Source organism: Lepisosteus platostomus, chromosome 15 (assembly GCF_059453375.1).
Source record: "Lepisosteus platostomus isolate fLepPlt1 chromosome 15, fLepPlt1.hap1, whole genome shotgun sequence".
Lineage (NCBI taxonomy): Eukaryota > Metazoa > Chordata > Actinopteri > Semionotiformes > Lepisosteidae > Lepisosteus > Lepisosteus platostomus.
Window position 1 is genome coordinate 2,302,092 of NC_142625.1, and position 22,034 is coordinate 2,324,125.

General features: G+C 40.0%; 1 pseudogene; it reads right to left on the reverse strand.

Moving 5' to 3' along the window:
• Positions 1-20,575: 20,575 nt before the first annotated feature.
• On the reverse strand, positions 20,576-20,747 carry LOC148647644 (U2 spliceosomal RNA; annotated as a pseudogene).
• Positions 20,748-22,034: the final 1,287 nt, after the last annotated feature.

Sequence of the window (22,034 nt, forward strand, 5' to 3'; positions counted from 1 at the left end):
AGCTGACCATAAAAAGAAAAGGAGCATAATGCATCTGAAGGTCATAAATGACATAAATGTAGGAACATAAACATATTACTGTATGTAAACTGTACTGTATATGGCTGGTCTTGGTAGTTTAAAGAAACAATACACACCAGTCTTCCATTTCTCCCTAAACAATTTTAAGCATCAAAGTTTTATGAAATTGTCCCCAAATATGCGATTGCTATATAGAATGAATTTTAATTAAAAAAAATTTAACATGAAAATTAAGCTGTTTACGTTCCTCCGCCTGAGAATATAGTCACTCGTTGCTACGCAACGCAGAAACACAGCCACAGGTAACTAGCAAAGAGAGGACATTAGCCAATATGATAAAGGAATAAATGATTTTTTAATTTCTTTTGCACATTTATTTGAACATTTCCATCGATTGTACAAGCACTTGGAAACTGTCCAATCCCTAGTTCATCTGAATTTCTTTAATGCTCTGGGCATTCTCCCGGTCTGGCGCCGGTCTGTGTCTTCTAGGATATAATGCGGGCGATTTGTGTTAAAATTGGGTTTCCAATAACGCTGCAGCAAACTCTTGTTTTTATGTCCACTATAACGGACAATCTCCCTTGCTTTTAACCGAGCGTTTCATAATTTCCTAAAATGAAAATGCGACAGAATTCTGGGGTGTCCCTATACCAGAGATTGGGTGACACCATCTGACACCCCTCTGATTGGAGAAAAAAAAACTTGCTGATCTGTTCTACATAGTAGGAAGACAACAGCATATGCTGCTTCTATTCGAAACAAGTATCTTAAAAGTTTAATTAGGAAGTAAAAACCTTACAGCGTACAAAGATTTCTAAACTGATCAGGAGGAAGAAAAATCACCCGTGTTTCACCCATAAAAAGTGGTTATTAACTATCGAAACCCGTTTTATTTATTTTATTTTTATTTACATTAAGAGTTCCCGTCACCCCCATTTCCATTTAAATCGCAAACCCATGTCCAATGAAATATTTTTATTGATTCACAATCTGGCAATGCAACGTAAATCGTTATCTTTGTCTTCTGCATAATAATGTTCACCTCTCTGTCCAGCAAATTAATAATAAACTTTATTTTCGTCGTCTCCGCTTTAAAGGTACCCCTGTAATATTGTATTTCATTGCACTTTGACAGATTGTCTTTAAATTAATTGTTGTCAGAATATCCCCACCTCCAAACAACAACAAAATTGCAACAACTTTATTAACTGGCTGTTTCAGTAACTTAAAGTATATATTTAAAGTAATAATTAAACAATATATGTACATTTTTTAAGACAAGTTTATGTTGTGAATGTCTGTAGATTGTATCTAATTTTTAGTTTTTGTTTTGTTTCACGTTAATTTTATAGGGGAATCTTGATTAAAATACTTTTATTTTTTCACAATCTGGTAATGCCGGACAGAATTCACATTCGCTGCAGCCAAATGGCCTTGCAGATCAGAAAATCAAGGAACAAAACAATTATCGCACCCCAAGGGGTGTGGAACCAGGGAACTATTTACATGGAAAACGGGTGCTCTCGCCCGTTTCACTGTTACCTGGATTTCTCTTGGGGGGAATATCCTCTTGGGGGATATTCTAACAACAAGTGATTATAAGACGATCTGTCACAGTGCAATGAAATACAATATGCTGGCCAGTATGCTTCTCAAAGTGCTTTACAGGATAACAACAATAACAACAACAATTTTACAAGTCCAGGGAGGAAGAATATCATCAATATTAATAATAATAATACACTTTATTTTATATAGCGCCTTTAAAGGTGGCTTTTTCTTTTAAAAAAAACTTTTTGTTTTCATGCATTTGCATTTGCACACAGAGCAGTGTTTACTTGAACATGGAGATGCCATACTGAATAATTCCTGCACACAACCATTGCAGCAGAATGTGCATCGTTTGGTGGTGGTGGATTTGGAGACAAAATGTATTTACATTGGGTTGCTGTAAGTGGAGCACAAACAACAACAATTTAAATGTTCTGGGAGGAAAAATATGATCAATATTAATAATAATAATAAACGTTATTTTATATAGCGCCTTAAAAGGTGGCTTCTCAAAGCGCTTTACAGGATAACAGCTGATGAAACAACAGTGGCTGGGGTCGAAAATACCTGTGAATCCGGTTTGTTCACAAACAACGTAGACAGAGAATCAGTAGCAATAGCAATTAGCAATAGCAAAATAGCATCTCAACTAAACTGTCTTAATGACATTAAAAATGACATGCAGTACAAATAACAATGTTAAAATGCTAATTCAATACTATAACAGCCATAAAACTGTTAAGAATAAAGGAAAATTATGTAAAGAAGGTCAAATGTTGAAACATTTGAAAGGGAAAGGAGGACACAATTGTGTTACACATTATTAAAATAAATTCAGAATAAAAAAAATATCCTGGAATTGAAGATATACTACCAAATTGTTGTCAACTGCATAATAAAGTAAACATGAAGCTGAGAATATTTTTTCCCCACATTGTTTAACAATGTTTCAGGTCTTTTTTTTTACCAAACACTTAATATTTAAATGTGCAAAGCAGTTGTGCTTTACAATTTAACATTCACAATTTCTATCCAGAGATTTAAAAGTTGTTTGCAAAATGCTATTTTTTTAAACTTGTGTTAAACTACTTTTGGAAAGTACCCTTTCTCCATTAACTACATTTAAAAAACATTTTTTCTTTTTTTTTAAAATTGGGCCTCATCTGCAAAGTGTTATTTTGAGCTTTAAGGAAGTAAGAATGTAGTTTTCTCTTACCAAATATTCTAAAACATAACAATTTTGAAATACTACTTTCCATCTTATCTATTTATGTAATCATAAAATCATGTAATGCATAACACACTTGTTTCAATCATATTGTATTTTATTATTTTTAAAATTTACATAAATTGCCATTCATGTTGCCAACCACTTTATTTTTGTTTGTTTTCATTGCTTTTTGTATTTTTTGTTTTTTTTTTAAATACCAGATTTACACATTTCAGTATTTTGAAGTCATTCTTCACTTTGTTTTTTTACAATAGTAAAGTTTTTCTAAACAAATGTCAGTTTCTTTAAAATGTTGTTAGGAGTATAAAACTGTAGATATTGGGTTGTAAACATTATTAGGTTTGAGCATGAGAATGCAGGCAAATGCTCTGTTTCCATTGGACAGGTGATCAATTAATTAACACCTGGAGCTCAGAACCTGAGCTATATAAGACTGACTAAAGAGTGTAGCTAGGAGTAGGATTCTGAAATGAATGTTCTCTTGGTGTGTATAGTTCAAAAAGGGTAAAGCTTAGAAGTACAAAGCAGAGTTTTTCCAAGACTATAAGATTAAGGGAATAGGTTTTATTTTTAATTGTGGTGTATAGAAGGTTTTGGTTAGATTGCTTAAAAAAAGTAGGGTTTATCAAGCTGTTCTATTCTGTTACAAGTGTTTTTAAAGTGAATGCAGAAAAGAATGTCTATAATGAGTACATTTATGGCTAAGTGAAATTAAATATGGGAAGAAATAAAAACTAAGGAAGCTGGCTGGTATTATTGAAGCTTTCCAAATTGTCAATATTTGGAAGATGGTAACATTTCTCTCTGTAAATTGCAGTGTTTTGTCAGTTCTTTACATAAGATCTTATTTTGCCCACAAGTACATCTTGCGTTGGGTTTTTAACCTAAAACCTTTCACATTCAAGGCTGACTTAATTTAATTTTATCAAGCTTATAGCAAATGTACAGAAGAGAAAAGAAAAGACAGTATATTTAGTAAATTGTTGGTTTTTGTAACTTCTAAATCACTTTAATTATCATAACCAACAGTCGGGTGCTCATGAGTAACTACTTCTACTTTAATGAAATGGATATTAATGTGTTAACTTAAGGGTGTTGTGCACATCGGAACCTTCTGCTACCCTACAGTGCGCTATCCTTTTCAAAGTTATTCGATCTGGTTTCTGCCAACTGCACACAGAAACTGTCCCGGTTAAAGTCCCTAATCTTCTTATGGCTTCTAATTGTGGTCTCATTTCAAGGCTGACCATTTAATTTAAAACTTGGCATTGTTGTATCAAATTGATGGGAGTTCTGTCCCCCATCATATTACTGCAGGTGCAGATGTTCCAAACATGCCGAGGGTAAATTTGTTTAATTCACAATATTCGTTTTTTGACTGTCAGGCGGTGGCGCTCTGCACAAATTTGCAAATAATTGTGACGTTGTGATTATAGAGAGATATTGACTATAAAACCCCTGAGATTTAAATCTTCTAATAAATCATTTAATTAAAAATGGATCGAAACATGCCACCCAAGAAGAGGTCTGGATCATTGGGTAGTCACTTCAAAAGTCCAAAAGACCCAAGTCACTTCAAAAGTTGCACAGTTGAACAGCTGCAGCTCACCAAGCTGAAACAGATGAGCAAAGAGAAGCAACGCAACAGTTAAACCAAACATGAAAAGCAGCTCAAAGAGAAAAAGGGTTTGAGCTTTGCAATGCAGCTTTTGATTACATTAACCTTGTGGACATCTCCCAACACAAAGATGTTGAAATTGGAGCTATGAGTGTGGTGTGCAAAAAAGTGGAAAGATGAACCACCAGGTCTTTGCTGCAATAATGGAAATGTAAACCTTTTGCCAATAGAACAACCACCAGAACCTCTTCTCTCCTTGATGGAATGTGACACAGAAAAGTCCAGGAGCTTCTTTTCAAACATCAGAAAGTACAATTCATGTTTCCAAATCCTTTAAAAGAAGTAAATGAGCCAGGATTTATGCCCACCTTCAAATCCAAAAAATGTGACATTATCCTTCATCTGAGTGATGATTCCCTACAGAGAATTTTGGAAATGTCGTCTTTATGATGTGCTCCAGTACCCAACAATATTTTGGAAAGGACAAAATGGCTACTTCATCAACATTCTGTCGCTCTCATCAGGAAAGACAGTAGTTGCAAGTGATTACTATGCTTACCAGATTATGGTGAGATCAAATGGTTCCAAACACATTTTGAAGAGCACAGAACTATTCCACCAGTACATTAACATGGATGCGAAAATTGAAAGTGTCTTTGGCAGAGCAGTGGCACTGTTGCTAAGGATACAGATGCAGCCATTCAAAATGGGTGAGGTATTTCGCGGCATACCCCGGTGGGCGTGTCGCGGTATCACGCGGTACACGCAGTTCACGTGTGTCACGTGACTAACTATCCGGCGTCGCCTTGTAAAACCGCCAGGGGGAGCTTAACCTCTCATGTACAGCATTTGAGCCTTTAATTTTGAACTGTGTATTACAGCATGTTAATCATCAGTCATTAAAATGTTGGTATATTTTATGAAAGCAAGATTGCTCAGTTGGACAAAAGTACACAACCTACCTTTATCAGAAATATGTATGCATCAAAGCCTTTACTGAAGATATTACTAATAGTATTGTAACAGAAGAAATAAGGTTCTTGATCCCGAGATGAAGTAAAACAGATGAGTTTATTGCATGCAAGGAACAATAAAGCCGAAGTCTTGTTTCCCGCAAGAAACAACAAAACCGAAGTATTGTTCCCCGTACTGTTACAAACTTTTGGGTTATATACAGTTTCTTCTCCGTTTCTGGCGTCACTCGGTCTGATGGTAGAGAGGGGGGTTCATGGTATTTGGCCAGTTTACGATGTTCTGGGCAAATGGTCAGTTTAACATTACACCCAGGGGGGTTCCTAGCTGGCATCTGCAATCCTTATCAGTTAACCCCCTTTCCTGCCATAAACCCCAGCTTGTGACTTGGAAGTCTAAACCCCCTACAGAAAAGATTAAATTCAAACCCCCGTCTTCACATCTTTCTTCATTCCCCCCTTATAAAATATGGCATACGTCAGTGTAGCCTATTTTTATACATACAATGTCAGGGCAGATCTTTCCTTTCTTGGCGAACAGGTATGTATTGCCATGACATTGTACGTTCCACGGTTATGGCAAGATGTGATACATGTTTTTGTGCACGTGATGATTACAATTATACATATAAACAATACTATTCCTACGAATAAACACTGTAAAAAAAAGTTCCGCCCCAGGCCCCAAACACAGACTTTACCCAAGATCCAATTCCCCAATTTTCAGTATAATAGTCCTGATATTTCTGTCCCTCATTGTAAATGTGTTGGGCCAGATCTGAGATGTGCTCAGAATTATCAGGGATATATGTGCAGCATTCAGTGCCAATTACTGCACAAGTTCCTCCTTGGGCCGCCAGTACATAATCTAAAGCTAGTCGGTTCTGCATGGCCACTGTTCTGAGGGCTACCATCTCATCATTAACAGCCTTCAGACTAGATGAGGTAGAATTTGCTAATTCTTCTAAAGTCGAGGCCATTTGAATTAACTCTCGACTCAGAAAGTTCATGCCGGCTTGTGGAAATATTATACCTAAATAATATTCCCAATCAGCCAATTTTCTTTGTGGTCTGTGGTTAGGTCCGAAGGGGCTGTGGATTTGAACACGGATATGAGGAACCACATATCCTAAATAACATGAGCTAGACCACTGGGCTGGCAACCATGGGTAGGCTCGTTTTCCACAAATGAAATATGTTCCGTTTGGCGCTCCCCATGCCTCTGAAAATAAGAAACTTATACCGAATTGTGGGGTGTGCCGATCCCATCCTGGAATTTGGAAGGTAGAGGTGGATATATTTGCAGCGATGGTAAGGTTGCAACGACTCCATCCAACCAAGTGCAGACCAATTAGTGTGCTGAAAACATATGTTTCCCTCACGTTCCTTATTGAGAGTCAGGTATGGTGGTGTATGGCTTCTGTTATATTTAGGAGCGTAAGAGCCTGTGAAACTCGTGGGCTCTAAGCCTCGCTCCTGTAGATATTGTAATGTTGTGCAGGTTAAAGTCGTGTTATGGCAACCCCCATAGTTTGTCATATTAAAATCTCCTAAATTATCCCTCCAAATGATCATGCCTATGACTTCCTCGAGACGCCAAGGAATGGCCCCCATAGGAAGTCCTCCCTGTACATATTTGGGTAATGCGGCACACACCCAGCAGGCACTTTGGTTGGTTTTCTTAGCTGTCAGATAGGAGAGGCCTAAAAAGGAATTAATTCCATGTTCTCCTTTGTGGGAGAGATGATCATTAATTCTTGCGGAACATAGTCCTACAGCAACAATTATTGTTATAAACAGAAATGATTTCATTCTGAGTCTGTAAATGGGGATGAGGCTCGTCGGCAGTGTGGCGCGTGGATCCAGCGATCTTTTCCTTCCACTCGAACCGCAGACTCGGTTGTCAACAGGATCTGGTAGGGTCCGTCCCACCTGGGCTGGAGAACCTGTGAAGGAAATTTCCTGATCCACACCCACTCTCCTGGGATGAGGTTGTGCCCTCCTTCAGGTGGTGGTCCCCACGCCTCCAGGACCTGCTCGCGGGCTCCTTGGGTGGCCTCTGTCAGCAACTTGCAATAATACAAAGGAATGGTTGATCCATCTGAGGAAACCCCAGTCTCAGCACCTGTAAGAGAACTTGTTTCAAATTATTAAAGGCGGCTTTTGCTGCGGGAACCAAGGCAATCTTGTCCTTGTACTGCACTCCCCCCTTAAGGAGATCTGTTAAGAGTTGTGCTCACCCTGTAAAAAACATTGCACCCAGGCCCTGTTAAAATTTCACAATGCTAGACACAAAAGGGCCTTATCATAACTGCTTCTATTAGACATTCTAAAGCTGAAGCAACTCAGACTAAGGGTTTCCTCGTCAGGGGAAGCACTCAGAATACCATCAACATACTGAGTGATCACAGCCAGTTGAAGCCACGTGATACCCTGTTCTGGATAGTCATTCTTTGTAATGCATAATATTCCAACCCAATAGATCTGGAATAAAACCACCCATTAAAATCTGGTACTCGGCAAGTAAAACTTGCTGTCCCAATACTCCTGTGGCCTCCTGCCATCTTCCCCTATACATTGCTCTATAGTACACTGTTGAACAGAGGAGTGAAACAAGCAGGACAGTAGTGCTCCAGTATCCCCTAACAGAGAACCAACACTCCATTAACAGTACATTTTTATCCACTGGACTGGGACAGACTTAGGGAGGCTACAAGGGATTTACAGGATCTAATCGTTAGGTAAACAGATTTTCTCACAAGACGTTATTCTCCCCAGTCTCGATTCTAAACCTACAGCGTTTCAGCATGTCTGGTTTCGAGACATTCGAATAAAACCAAATTGTTTCCATTATTGCAACTAATTGTATAAAAAATACAAAAACTGTTTAACTACTTTTACGTCCACCTGTACTGTACTTATACGTTTCAGACGCTCTTATATTTTCCAATCTCCTTAAATTGATTTTCGTCAAGTCTCTTTAGTTACGTCTCTAGCCAGTCCCGCTGGCTAAACACACTCACACCGTCATTTAGTAGACCAAAACTCACAGTTACACACATACATGCCGGCACACAAATTCAAAAAACACACATACACATCGAGAATATATTTTTCTCTTCGTAATACAATGTGCTGTATTCTTGTTTTACTTTCTACATGAATCCTTTTAATTCCTGAAGCGCACTCCAGGTTCGCTGCATTTCTAATTTCGGGTGCGGTACTTTAGCCCACCGGTCAATATCTTACGGTTTTGAATATGATCGTATGGGGGAATCAGGGAAGGTAGGTGCGATTGCAGACCCCCTCGACGGGGTGCGAGAAAGTGTTAGAGTGGCACTGTCATCAACGGCGCCAGCCCCTGCTACATCAAGTCCTTTCCGACTTCGAGTGAGAGTACAGATCTGCGGGCGCCCTCCCTCTAACAGGGGAGACCCTGATCCGTCTTTATCACACTCATACCAAGTGTTATCCCAATCAGTCCCCCCTTCTCCATATGGCCACTGAGGGAATTGATCCCAATTATTTTCGTTTCCTGCCTGTTTGTTCCCCTGTGGGAGAGCAGGATATAACTTAGTCGCTGGCTGCAGCACATTAACCAGTGCAGCGTGACCAGGAGTTAATTCTTAATTCGTTTCTCATTCTCCTGTACTGCCTCTTTTAGCTTTTTTTCTATACTCTTTCGTAGCGAGTAAAGTATATTTTCTTCCGGGTTTTTATTTTCCCCGTAAACACACTTTTAAGTCACATCCCAATTTCTTTCTTTTTCGTCATGTATCTGCCACTACTGGTGCCGGCCGTGCACCAGGGTGGGAGCTACATGCTTGTGCTTTTGCCAATCAATACTCATATATGCTTTCTTTACAGGCGTCTTCGCCCCAAATTCCCTCTGACAAACTCAGCTTTTTCCATATTTTTCTCCTTCTTTTCCGTCAACTTACACTTTTCCGATATTTAAACGGACCCTTCCACCACTTTCTCAAACCATCAGTTAGCGCACATGTTCGGTCTCTTTAAGATTTACTTTTGTCGTGTGTGAGGTAACAGCTCATTCAGTAGGGGGATGCTTTCACTTGAAAAACCTGTGCATTCCTGCACTCATTCAGCCAAGGGTGTCTGTTACCTCCGGATCTAAATACCTCTCAGAGACTTTAGAGAGGATTTACACCGCACTGTTCACAGGTAAGAAACGAGACCTCGAAAACCCCCTTTCCTGATCAGTAATTCACCATCCCCAGAACGCCAGCATCGCTGCTTTTGCCCCGGGGTGGACTTACGCACTGAGCTCAATCAGGGCGATTCTCGGGTCTCAACGTCCTTTAAATCCTGCTACTTAATGCTTTGCTCTTTTATTATGAGGTGTGTTTGTTAGTGTCGTGCGTGTGTATATGTATTTCACAAACAAGGAAAACACCAAAAACATACATACATATATCTCTTCTACTCCTGTTTCCTTTAAAACAAAAAAAAAAACCACGCCACGCCAGAAACCACGCCACTCCAATCTGTGCACGATCAAGGCGTAGCTAATCTCAGGACCCCGGGCGTAATTAAAGCCCACACCAATCCTGGATTATACGTGCATTTAATGCACCACTCAGCTCCAGAACCCCGGGCGCAATTAAGGCCCACACCGATCCCGAGCCACAGAACTCCGGGTGCAATTAAGACCCAAACCAGTTCTGACCTTCAGAACTCCGGGTGCAATTAAGACCACACCAATCCTGGATTATACGTGCATTTAATGCACCACTCAGCTCCAGAACCCCGGGCGCAATTAAGGCCCACACCGATCCCGAGCCACAGAACTCCGGGTGCAATTAAGACCCAAACCAGTTCTGACCTTCAGAACTCTGGGTGCAATTAAGACCCACACCAGTCCTGAACTACGTGCATTTAATGCACCACTTGCTCTAGAACCCCGGGCGCATTTAAGGCCCACACCGATTCTGAGCCTCAGAACTCCGGGTGCAATTAAGACCCACACCAGTCCTGAACTACGTGCATTTAATGCACCACTTGCTCTAGAACCCCGGGCGCAATTAAGGCCCACACCGATTCTGAGCCTCAGAACTCCGGGTGCAATTAAGACCCAAACCAGTTCTGACCTTCAGAACTCCGGGTGCAATTAAGACCCACACCAGTCCTGAACTTCACGGTAAGGGTCCAAAACCCGTTCAAAACTCCACGCGCAATTAAGGCATACACCAGCTTCGAACGCCTGTACACAATACCGCGGAACCCCTGCCAGACCAAATTCTGGGCTTACAGCAACCAACCCATTACATACACCGGTGCCTTCCCCGGGCCAGAGGAATTCAGAAACTCACGTTTACTCCGTCATCTCGGGCGATTCTCGCAGGGAGCAGAGATTTCCCAATCGGTCAGAGAGAGTCGGGACTTTTAAATAAAAGAGGAGTCCTTACCTCTTAGTTATGTGCGCGCTGACCGTCTCTCCTGCCGATGGGAAGTTCTGCGCCTTCTGGAGCATCCGCCGACTACGCCAAATTTGTTGTAACAGAAGAAATAAGGTTCTTGATCCCGAGATGAAGTAAAACAGATGAGTTTATTGCATGCAAGGAACAATAAAGCCAAAGTCTTGTTTCCCGCAAGAAACAACAAAACCGAAGTATTGTTCCCCGTACTGTTACAAACTTTTGGGTTATATACAGTTTTCTTCTCCGTTTCTGACGTCACTCGGTCTGATGGTAGAGAGGGGGGTTCATGGTATTTGGCCAGTTTACGATGTTCTGGGCAAATGGTCAGTTTAACATTACACCCAGGGGGGTTCCTAGCTGGCATCTGCAATCCTTATCAGTTAACCCCCTTTCCTGCCATAAACCCCAGCTTGTGACTTGGAAGTCTAAACCCCCTACAGAAAAGATTAAATTCAAACCCCCGTCTTCACATCTTTCTTCAGTATTAATAATGGATGACTTTGGACAAGCTGTATACTCAAAGTATAATTTCTTTAGCACATTTGTACAAGCACTTGGAATCTGTCCAAGCCATACTTTGTCAGGCATTTTGTTTTACTTCAACGGGCATAAAAACTTCCTTGCTTTTAACAGGGCGTTTCATGATTTCTAGCTACGAAAATGATTTAAAATGTGACACCTATCATTCAACTAGAGCTTAAAATATCACAAGGAAAAATACACACCGGTATTCCATTTCTCCCTAAACATTGTAAGCTTCGAAGTCTTTAACTAACGTGATACCGGAGTCAACAAGCATACTTTTAGAATATGGAATCGCGTATCTAAAGAATTTAATAACGGTATGATTATATCCGTGTACTGCGACAGGGCTGTCTAGGGCTGTTTCGCCTGCCTGATCATGCGAGCTGTCTTGTAGCCTACTGGTCTAGGTGCGTGACTACCAACTGGCAGGTTGTGTGTTCGAATCCAGCTGGTGCTGGACTTTTCTTTTAACAAACATTTCTTCGAAAAAATAGGTAAGCGATATTATGGACAATCAATTGAATTTTATATTTCAAAATATCGCAACATGATCGATATTTGCGATATTTTGAACATATCTTCCCTTTTGACAGCGGTTCCTGCTTCTATTGTGTGTGTGTGTGCAACAGAGTAAATTTTTATAGAGAAATGGAGGCTGGACAGTATGCGTTACAATATAAACATTTATATTGATTTAAATCGTGTTCTGATTTAAATCGCAAACGCGTGTTTAATTATGTGTTTTTTAATCATAATCAGGCTAATGCATTTCTACATTTTCTGTATGAACCAGCTTAGAGGTTCATACAGAAAGACAGCTTGTGTTTAAATTGAGTGTAAGGTAATTTATGCTTCTAAAGTCATGGTCAGTATTATTATACTGTGCTGTACTGTGTCACATTATTTTATAGCGTTTTTATTGCGTTATTAAATCCGGTGGCGCTGTGTTAGTTTCCTGACTCACATTATTTAAACTGCGACACTGATCATTCATCTCTAAATAAACTTTATTTTATATAGCGTTTTAAGCGAATAGGTAATTAGATTGCTCATAAACCTAATTGCTTTTTCTACATAAACACAGCGTGATTGCTCTCTGAAAATGCTTTTCCTTTATTTTTAAAGTAGGCTCAGATTTCAACTATAGATCGTATTATTATAAACTTTCTTGGAAAAATGTATTTTATGTAAACCATGTTTGCTATTAATTCATTTAGGGCTAAAATACGTTCATTGTCTTCCAATCGAGTCGAGTTGACATTGGAAGCCTGCCACACCCGGACTGTTAAACCAACGCATTAGCACGTCAAAGCCCATTGAGCCAGTATTGGCTTAAGTATTACCCCCTTCTCCCCTCAATTCAATTCAAGGTGTTTTATTTGCATGACAGATGGGTACAAGCAGTGTTGGGTATGTATATTGTAACGCTTACGGCAGACAGGCACTGTGTAGGAGCCGACGCACCGAGGGAGCGTCTGCATTTATAACTTAGTTTTTAAAATTAGTCAAGCAATACGAAGCATCTCCTTTTACTTAGTGCCTGAGCATACTGCAACGCATGTGAAGCCCATAAACGATATTAATTTTGGAACTTAAACATACAGTATATGGCTGGTCTCGGTACTTTAAAGAAAACATACACACCAGTATTCCATTTCTCCCTAAACGTTTTAAGCATCGAAGTCTTTAACTAACGCGATACCGGAGTCAACAAGCATACTTTTAGAATTTGATTAAAAGGGAATATAATATGGAATCATGTATCTCAAGAATTTAAAGACCAGACAATCGCAAACTCGTTTTCAATAAAATTATTTTATTCATTCAGCAGTTTGTGAGAGGGACATCCAGCAGGGAGAGACACACACACCGGTTTTCATTGACAAAATTGTTTTTTTTCAATTCCTCTTGTCTAACAGGAATGTTTTGTTTGTGGACAGACTGTTAGACAAGAGGAAAAGACTGCCTCCTCCTACGAAGCATTTCGTTGATCCGATCACGAATTCTTTTCCAGTCGTACGCAGCAAGGGTTGAGAATCTCCGATTCACCATCGTACTAATGGTTTCCCGGAGATTGCAAGGCAAGGCACTTTTGCCTCTGGACCCATCGAAATTTACAGACGTGGTCCACCCCCAGTAAATTTCAAAAGTCACAAGATTTCGAAACACGAGGGCGGCGTAGCGGTCGGCTCTTGCTTTCCCGTCTATGCCGATGCACTGCAAGTACAACCCCCCCTCCATCTCCTGGGTGATGGGTAGCAGTTGGACATCTGGGAGAATTATTCGTCCCACTGGCATCTGTGAATTCCGCTGTGCTTCCTGGGGGGAGATAGCCGGCGGGGACAGCATCAACAGATTCCTGCGCGGTGGTGAACCGGGATGGAGTGTCCTGAGGCGGTGTGTGCTCTGCGGGGGGCAGAGCTTCTGCCAGGCATTGCAGCCTGCGCGGCGGGGAGAGGCACTTTTCGGGAGACAGCTGCTCAACTGTTTGACTGCTGGAACTCTAGCCTCCCAATCCTCCCCAGTAATGCATCGTAATGCTCCCGCTGCTGCCGAAATGTCTCCATACAGGTGCTGCTTCTACAGGTTGGCACCCTGGCCAGTGGCCGAGAGCAGAGACCCACGGCCTGTGGCAAAATAACATAATTCATGTAAGAAATAAAGTCACACAGTAGTATTCATCAGTCGCGGAACAGAAGTCAAAATAAACTTTTCTTTTTTTCCGTCTTACCGCTTTCTTTTTTACTGTCCTGGTGGTAGATCGTTTCGCCCGTGCGGTGTTTTCTTGAAGAACAGGCTACGAAGAAATAATTATAATTGAATTTAAAATTCAACACGGCAATAATACCTTGTAATATGCGCTGTAATCGCGTATTTCAGATGAAGTCTGCTGTATTTGCTTACCCTTCGCTCTTTGGAAGCTGGGGCGGCAGAAGCACCCCGTCTCTTCCCGTAAAACGCCTTGGTCTCCATACTGTACTATGGTCGCTGTAGTGCAGGTTCGCAGTTTTTTTTTTTTTTGTGATGGGAGCTCACCCAATCCCTTGGTGTCTTTTATGCGTCACACATACTGTATTTCAGCGCCATATATTTCATGGATATTATGGAATATAATGGATGGATATCTTAGTTATCTTTCTAGTTCACAAGTTTGCATGCATAATTTAATTTTGAAAGCCACTGAGACATCAGGTACTACTGTTGTATTTATGAAAAAGAAACAAAACAAAAAACATATTAACAACTGTGCCATCCTACTCCTTAGTTAATACATTTTATTATTCATAAACAGTTAACATTGTTAGCAAAATATTTTGAATTATATTTAACCCTATTTTTTCTTTAGTTTTGTATTTAACTTATTAAATGATAGTCAGACTTAATGTATATTTGAACAATGAAAATATATTTTTACAAGATTTTACATTAAGCACTTAAAATTAATATGGTTAATAATAGTAAACTGTAACATGCTGTAACAAGATCGGTTAAACTGCGAAGAAAATGCTTTCAGAGAAAATGTTTCAGGTGTGAAGAACATAGATCTCCAATGCAATTTCAACTAAACCTGTTCCCACACACCCTGCCCCCACTACCATTAGAATATACACAAACATTTTAGCGTTTCATTCTGAGCAGAAGACCCTCACACCTGAAGAGTGCTGGCTGTGACGAATTAAACCGGTTTTACAGGTTTCAATCACAGACCATGTGACATGGGACTCAGTAAACTAAAACACAGCGCCACTGGATTTGATAATACCTAACCAAAATCCGCAATATGGAAACAGAACCTGTGTAATTGTTGATAGATGTACTCGTAACATTTTTTCAAGACGAACTACAACATTTAAAAAATGACTTGTATGTACTTGATATGTCTAATCAATCCACGGGTTCCAGCACAAAACAAAACTAAAACGCATACCGTTTCGCGCTTCTTATTAGTTGCTCAAAAGTAATTTGACCGTATGAAATGCATAATATAAACCTAGAAACATATACGTGAGCAGTACTTAAGCACTGTAGTATCGGTGTTAAGACATACCTCTCAAATACTGTAAATCAAGTTAAAAATATCTCAAGACCGATTCTGGTCGTAATGAAACCATGTTTCGTGTATGTTTTCTTTTTCATCTTGAAATAACTCATTTCTAAACCAGTTGTTTATTTATTTATCCCGTATTAATAAATAATAAATTTATTTTATTATAAATATAATAAATATAATAAATTTAATATAACGTTTATGTTTATTTATCCCCCGCCAGGGGAGAGAGAGAACAGGGGAGGGATGTTGGTTTTGCATAAGGGGCGGGGCTATGGAAATTAGGTCTGTTTGGGAATGTGTAGTTACATGTTCTGGCTGTTTGTGAATTATCGTTGTTGAGTATGGAGTGTTGAGGTATTGATTTTGTGTAATGCTTTATGTTGATTGAGGTGGATTTTGTTTATGATAAACAGGATAAACTGGGATGGGAGGAAGGTTTCGTTTTGCATAAGGGGCGGGATTATGATAATTGGAGGACTTTGCGAGAGTAAAATGGTTTGATATATTTGATTTTGTATTGTGGTTGTTATCTATGTTTTTGGTTGGTATTATGTTGATATGGTTGTTTTTGTTGGTTGGTTGTTATTATGGTTATTAATAATACGATCTATAGTTGAAATCTGAGCCTAAATAAAAAGAAAAAGCAAGTTATTAGGTTTATGAGCAATCTAATTACTTATTCGTTTAAAACGCTATATAAAATAAAGTTTATTATTAATTTGCTGGACAGAGCGGTGAACATTATTATGCATAAGACAAAGATAACGATCCTGATCAGTTTAGGAATCTGTGTACGCTGTAAGGTTTTTACTTCTTAAACTTTTAAAATACACGTTTTGAATAGAAAGAAATCCTCTTCCTGGTACAGTATGTATAGCAAACCAGCACGTCTTTTTTCTCCAATCAGAGGGGTGTCAGATGGTGTCAGCCAATCACCATTCTGCATTGGGTAGCAACGGGTGACTGTTCTCAGGCGGAAGATGTAAACAGCTTAATGTTCGTGTTAAATAATTTTTTTAAATTCAATTAAACGGGCACAGTTAAGACATTAAATATACATATACATACTGTATACAGTACAGTTTGCATACGGTAATATGTTTATGTTACGCGATTAAAAAATAAATAAATAAAAATGAAAAGTCCAGCACCAGCTGGATTTGAACACACAACCTGCCAGTTGGTAGTCACGCACCTAGACCAGTAGGCTACAAGACAGCTCACATGAACAGGCAGGCGAAACAGCCCTACACAGCCCTGTCGCAGCACACGGATGTAATCATACCGTTATTAAATTCTTGAGATACGCGATTCCATATTATGTTCCCTTAAATCAAATTCTAAAAGTATGCTTGTTGACTCCGGTATCACGTTAATTAAAGACTTCGAAGCTTACAATGTTTAGGGAGAAATGGAATACTGGTGTGTATTTTTTTCTTTAAAGTACCGAGACCAGCTATATACTGTATGTTTACGTTCCAAAATTAATATTGTTTATGGCCTTCACACGCATTACAGTATGCTCCTATTCTTTTTATGCTCAGCTACTAAGATTTCCCTTCAGTGGTAAAATTCAATATCTACAACGGGCACAGTAAAGACGTTTACAGTAAGTCTTTCTACGACAGACCAACGGATCACGAGTGCCCCTGTCGGTCAACCAATCACGCACCGCGGTACCCCGTGTCATCTTACCTGCGGTACGTGTCTGTACCGCACACTTTGAATGGCTGCATCTGTATGTGCATATGATAAGTTTTGTTGGTTCAAATCCTACAGCTGGTTGAGGAATCCTACTCTGCTGTGTCCCTGTGCAACCCCGGCTGCTTCAGGAGTGCTGTATAAATGGCTGACCCCGCCATTTACCCCAAGCTTCTCTCTCCCTGTCTGTGTGTCTATGTATCTCCTGGAGAGCAAGCTGGGGAATGCAAAAAGACAAATTCCTAATGCAAGAAATTGTATCTTTTGTTAATTTGCCAAAATCGGGCACTATTTCAACCCGAGACATACGGGTTTCTGAGCGATCTAATCACCAGAAATGGAGACGTCAATAACATTGGCAGGGGGAAGGGTGATATTACCTTCCACGTTCCCAGGAGGACCAAGATACATTGACGAAAAGACTCAAGGTGCCATGACTTATGTTGGATAGTATGTCAGACCTGACCTATCCATTACTTTCACATTCAACCCTACATGGCAGGAGATACAGAAACCTTTTGCCTGGCCAAAATCAATCTCCAAAGAAAGAGCAAAATTGTTGGCGATTCAAGATGCCACTTGTATACCATAAAATGGCGAAAGAGAGGTCTATCTTGCGCTCATATCTTGCTCTGGCTGTTGTAGTGAAAAAAAATATTCTTGTGCCCTGTGGTCCTTTCAATCGTAACTCATGTATGTAGGACAGAAAATGCACCAAGAAGTATCCAAGAGTTCTACAAGAAACTCAAACTGATCAGGATGGTTATCCATTGTACAAGAGAAGGAGGCCAGATGGTGGCCATGAGGCAATCATCATGATTAAAGGTCAGGAAGTATCTGTGGACAACAAGTCAGTTGTTCCCTCCAGTCCACTTCTCTCAAAAACCATCAAGCAGCCCTCCTTGATGCAGAAGCCACTACCTAGTAGCTTTCTTTGATCTCTGTGCTTCAAATGATTTTGCAAAGACACTGCTTTACCATGACATTCCCAAATACTTTTCTTGGTTGAGTAGATCAAGAATATGGAAACCAAGATTACAAGGAACACCAATTGAAGGATTCCCATGAAATCAAAGCCTCTGATTTTAAGGACGATTTTAAGCTGTTCATCTCAACAATGAAGAGTACTATATATGTTTACTGCTTCACACTGTTACAGGTCAAATGTCCTGAGTGTTTCAAAAGAAGTTGAAAGACCTTGTGTTCATTTCTACAGAGAAGCCTGCAATCTCCATGGGCTTCTAGAAGATCACAAGCACTGGGTTGAAGCTCTTACAGAGGCTACATTGACTGGTTCACCTTATAGACTTGGAGATCTCTCCTGCATAATGCTCACTGCATGTCATCTTTCCAACCCACAACCCTTATTGGAGAATCACAAGGAAGCTCTCACTGTAGACATTTTTTACCATGCAAAGCAACTGATTCAAAATGCCTTATATGATTATACTATCCTCAATGAGGCTCTAGTGAAATTTAAGACAAGGTTCTTTCATTAAGACGCAAAGAACTGAAGCAATTTGGATTGCCTCAAACAAGAACTGAAAAAGTGGCATCACTCTGGAAATGCTCAGGGAAACGTCCAATAAGAAAGAAGAGTTGAAAGTTGTAAGCAATGAAACAAAGCTCACATCAGATCAAGAAAATGTCTACAGAAAACTTCTAGATTGATCATGGTGGGTTCTTCAAGAGTTTCTGTTCAATTGATTCTTATTTTAGTCTAAACCAATCCTTGCATGTGATGCCCAAATATGTAAGGGTTTTGTGAGTTTACTGGCACAGTGTTTAGTTGTAACGGTAAATTTCATCAAGGGTTAAAGGATCCACAAGGATTCATTTCACAGAAACCATTTGATGCATAAAAGCATTCAAAATATCAAGCTTATAGCAAATGTATAGCAAAGAAGAGATGCATAAAAATAAAGACAGTATATTTAGTAAATTGTTGGTTTTTGTAACTTCTAAATCACTTTAATTATCATAATCAACAGTCAGGTGCTCATGAGTAACTACTTCTACTTTAATGAAATTGATATTAATGTGTTAACTTAAGGATATTGTGCACATCGGAACCTTCTGCTACCCTACAGTGCACTATCCTCTTCAAAGTTATTCGATCTGGTTTCTGCCAACTGCACACAGAAACTGTCCCGGTTAAAGTCCCTAATCTTCTTATGGCTTCTAATTGTGGTCTCATTCTATCCTTATTCTTTTTGATCCCAGTGCTGGTATCATTATTTCAATGCTGACATATGTCCATACTAAACCAGACACTGAAACGGCTGTCTCTGCTCTATAATTGTATCTCACGTTAAAAAAAAAAAAGATGTCTCAAAACATCATTTACTGAAACTGCACCAAGACAATCATGCCTCTCGGCACCTCACAGCAGCTATGTAAGGCCAATGCAGTAACCCTGTTTGTGGAGTATACTGTAGTACTTTCTACTGCAGTCAAGTCTTATTGTAATTTTTAATTTGTGCTGTCCTCTCATTGTGTTTGTTTTCAATTTTCCCACAAGGATCTTGCTACCATTGTAAAATTCTTAACAAAACTCATCACCCACTGTCCGTAAAACTACAAGACTATCCATTTATTTTTATCCCCTTGTTATCACTCCACTGGAAATTCAACTGTCCACATAAATCTCTGAATGCCTTCGTAAGACTGCACATTGCCTGTGGCTTGTCTAAACCTGCCTGAGTTGCTTCTTATGACACTCCAGGTGATCCCTTGCCAATTTTTTTTCCTTTTCCTTTACCTGTGCTTAAGAAGTGGATTCCACCCCCCCCCCCCATCATCAAAGCCTCAAAAGGATTGTCCTTTTGCTCAGATTTGTTTTTATGTACCAATTCATAGAAAGTCCAGAATCGCCTCAAACCAACAAACTCCCCCATCGCACCTGTACTTCACTACGTACTGTCCCATAACACACGTTTGATTAAACTAAAAAGGAACCATAACAAAATATTTTTGTAGCAATAATTGAGTCCCATTTCCATAACCTTTCTTCTCCATCAACACAAATCCAGGTTTCAATCTAATAAACAGGCTATCATATTTGCTCCACGCTAACTGTGTTATTTTGCAATCCAGAACATGAGAGACTGTCTATTTCATTACAACCTGACCTCGGGCAAATCGGGGATCGTGTCAGTTTATGCCTATGTAATACTTCCTGCACTGGCAGTCTATCCCAAACACATAACCAATTTAAATCTTTCATACTATTGTCTCAATTTTCGTGCTGTAGTCTGTCCCATATCTCTTCCGTTACGGCTACACTTGATTGCTCCTCAGATCTCTAAATCCTTGAGTACAGGGTTGTTTGATTTATACAAAGTGTGCAGAATGAGGATGGAGACGGACCTGGACTCAAGAAGGAGTTCCAGTCCACCTCGCTTGCTTGCTTGCTTGCTTGCTGGCTGGCGGGCGGGCTACGTCTGTCTTTTCACCGCTGAGAGAAGGTAGTGCACCGTTCCTGGAGGTGCTGCAATACCGGGCCGATGTGTGGAGAGGACAGGGCAAGCTCCTGATCCAGCTCCCTGTTTCAAAAATCCATTTAATAGTGGTCCCCCGATGGGGGATGTATCAGATATTACATTACAAAGCAACATATTGTACCCCCAAAAAAAATTTACATCCACCAAATCAAAAATTTCGCAATATCTCCCCCAAAACTTGCATGCTATATGGCAATCCCAAAATGCATGCTCAATGGTTTCCTCTTGCCCACAAGTGGGCGCTGGACATAAAGCAGACTTTGCAACATGGTGGCTATGCATTATAGATTTGACTGGAAGTCTGTTCCACACACAGCCAGTTAAGATCGTCCCAATGATTATCTATGCCCTTAGGCTGCACCCTCGCACAGACTTCACAGTCAATTCCGTAAACTGCAGGTCCTGAAAACTATACCACCTATAGATTCCTGAAATACAACTTTTTTATGGTCAAGAGACAGCTTTACACTCTGGGTGTGTTCTCACCCACTGTGCTGCATGCCGATAGTGCCTGGGCTGTAGTGTAGGAGAACCAAAACCTCACAAAATACTGACAATCATGCGTCACCGGAGTGGACACCGCCAAGCTAAGCTGAGATGCATAGAGACAGTCCAATTTCAATGGGATGGGAGGTACATCCCTCGCACCTTCACCTAATCTGCGATAGATGTCCAAACGCTTAATGTATTCATACCCTCCACCCCATACAAAGGAAAAAACCATCCTTACAAGTCTTGTGGCATCTTTGCAGGTAGTGGATAGACATGCCAAGTATAACAGTCGAGCTAAAATGTCTGCCTTCAAAACCAAAACTAATAAGATACCAAAACAAAAACGGGCACGACTCGTCCACCATGTCGGCTCGTAACCCATATAGCAACACATTGTATCCCAAAACAAAATTCACGTCCGCCAAATAAAAAATTTAACTATTTCCCCCAAAACAATCCCAATGGTTTCCTCTTGCACACAAGTGGGTGCTGGACATAAAGCAGACTTTGCAACACAGTGGCTATGCATTAAAGATTTGACTGTTCCACACACAAAGTCAGTTAAGATCACCCAATGATTGCCCTTTGGCTGCACCCACACCTAGACTTCAGAGTCAATTCCATACAGATGCAGGTCTTGAAAACTGCATCTGTATAGTCCTCAAATAAAACTTTTTACGGTCAAGAGCAATCATGTTAGCTTTACACTCTGGATGTGTTTTCACCCACTGTGCTGCGTGCTGATAGTGCCACGGCCGGATGGAGTTATCCCATGACACCAAATGTCTCATATGGTAGGAAAACCAAAACCTCACAAAATACTGACAATCATGACAATAAAGCTCAACCTCTCATGTTTGAGCTGTCGCCATCAAAGTCTTTAACGAAGATATTACTGATAGTATTAATAATGAATGACCTTGGACAAG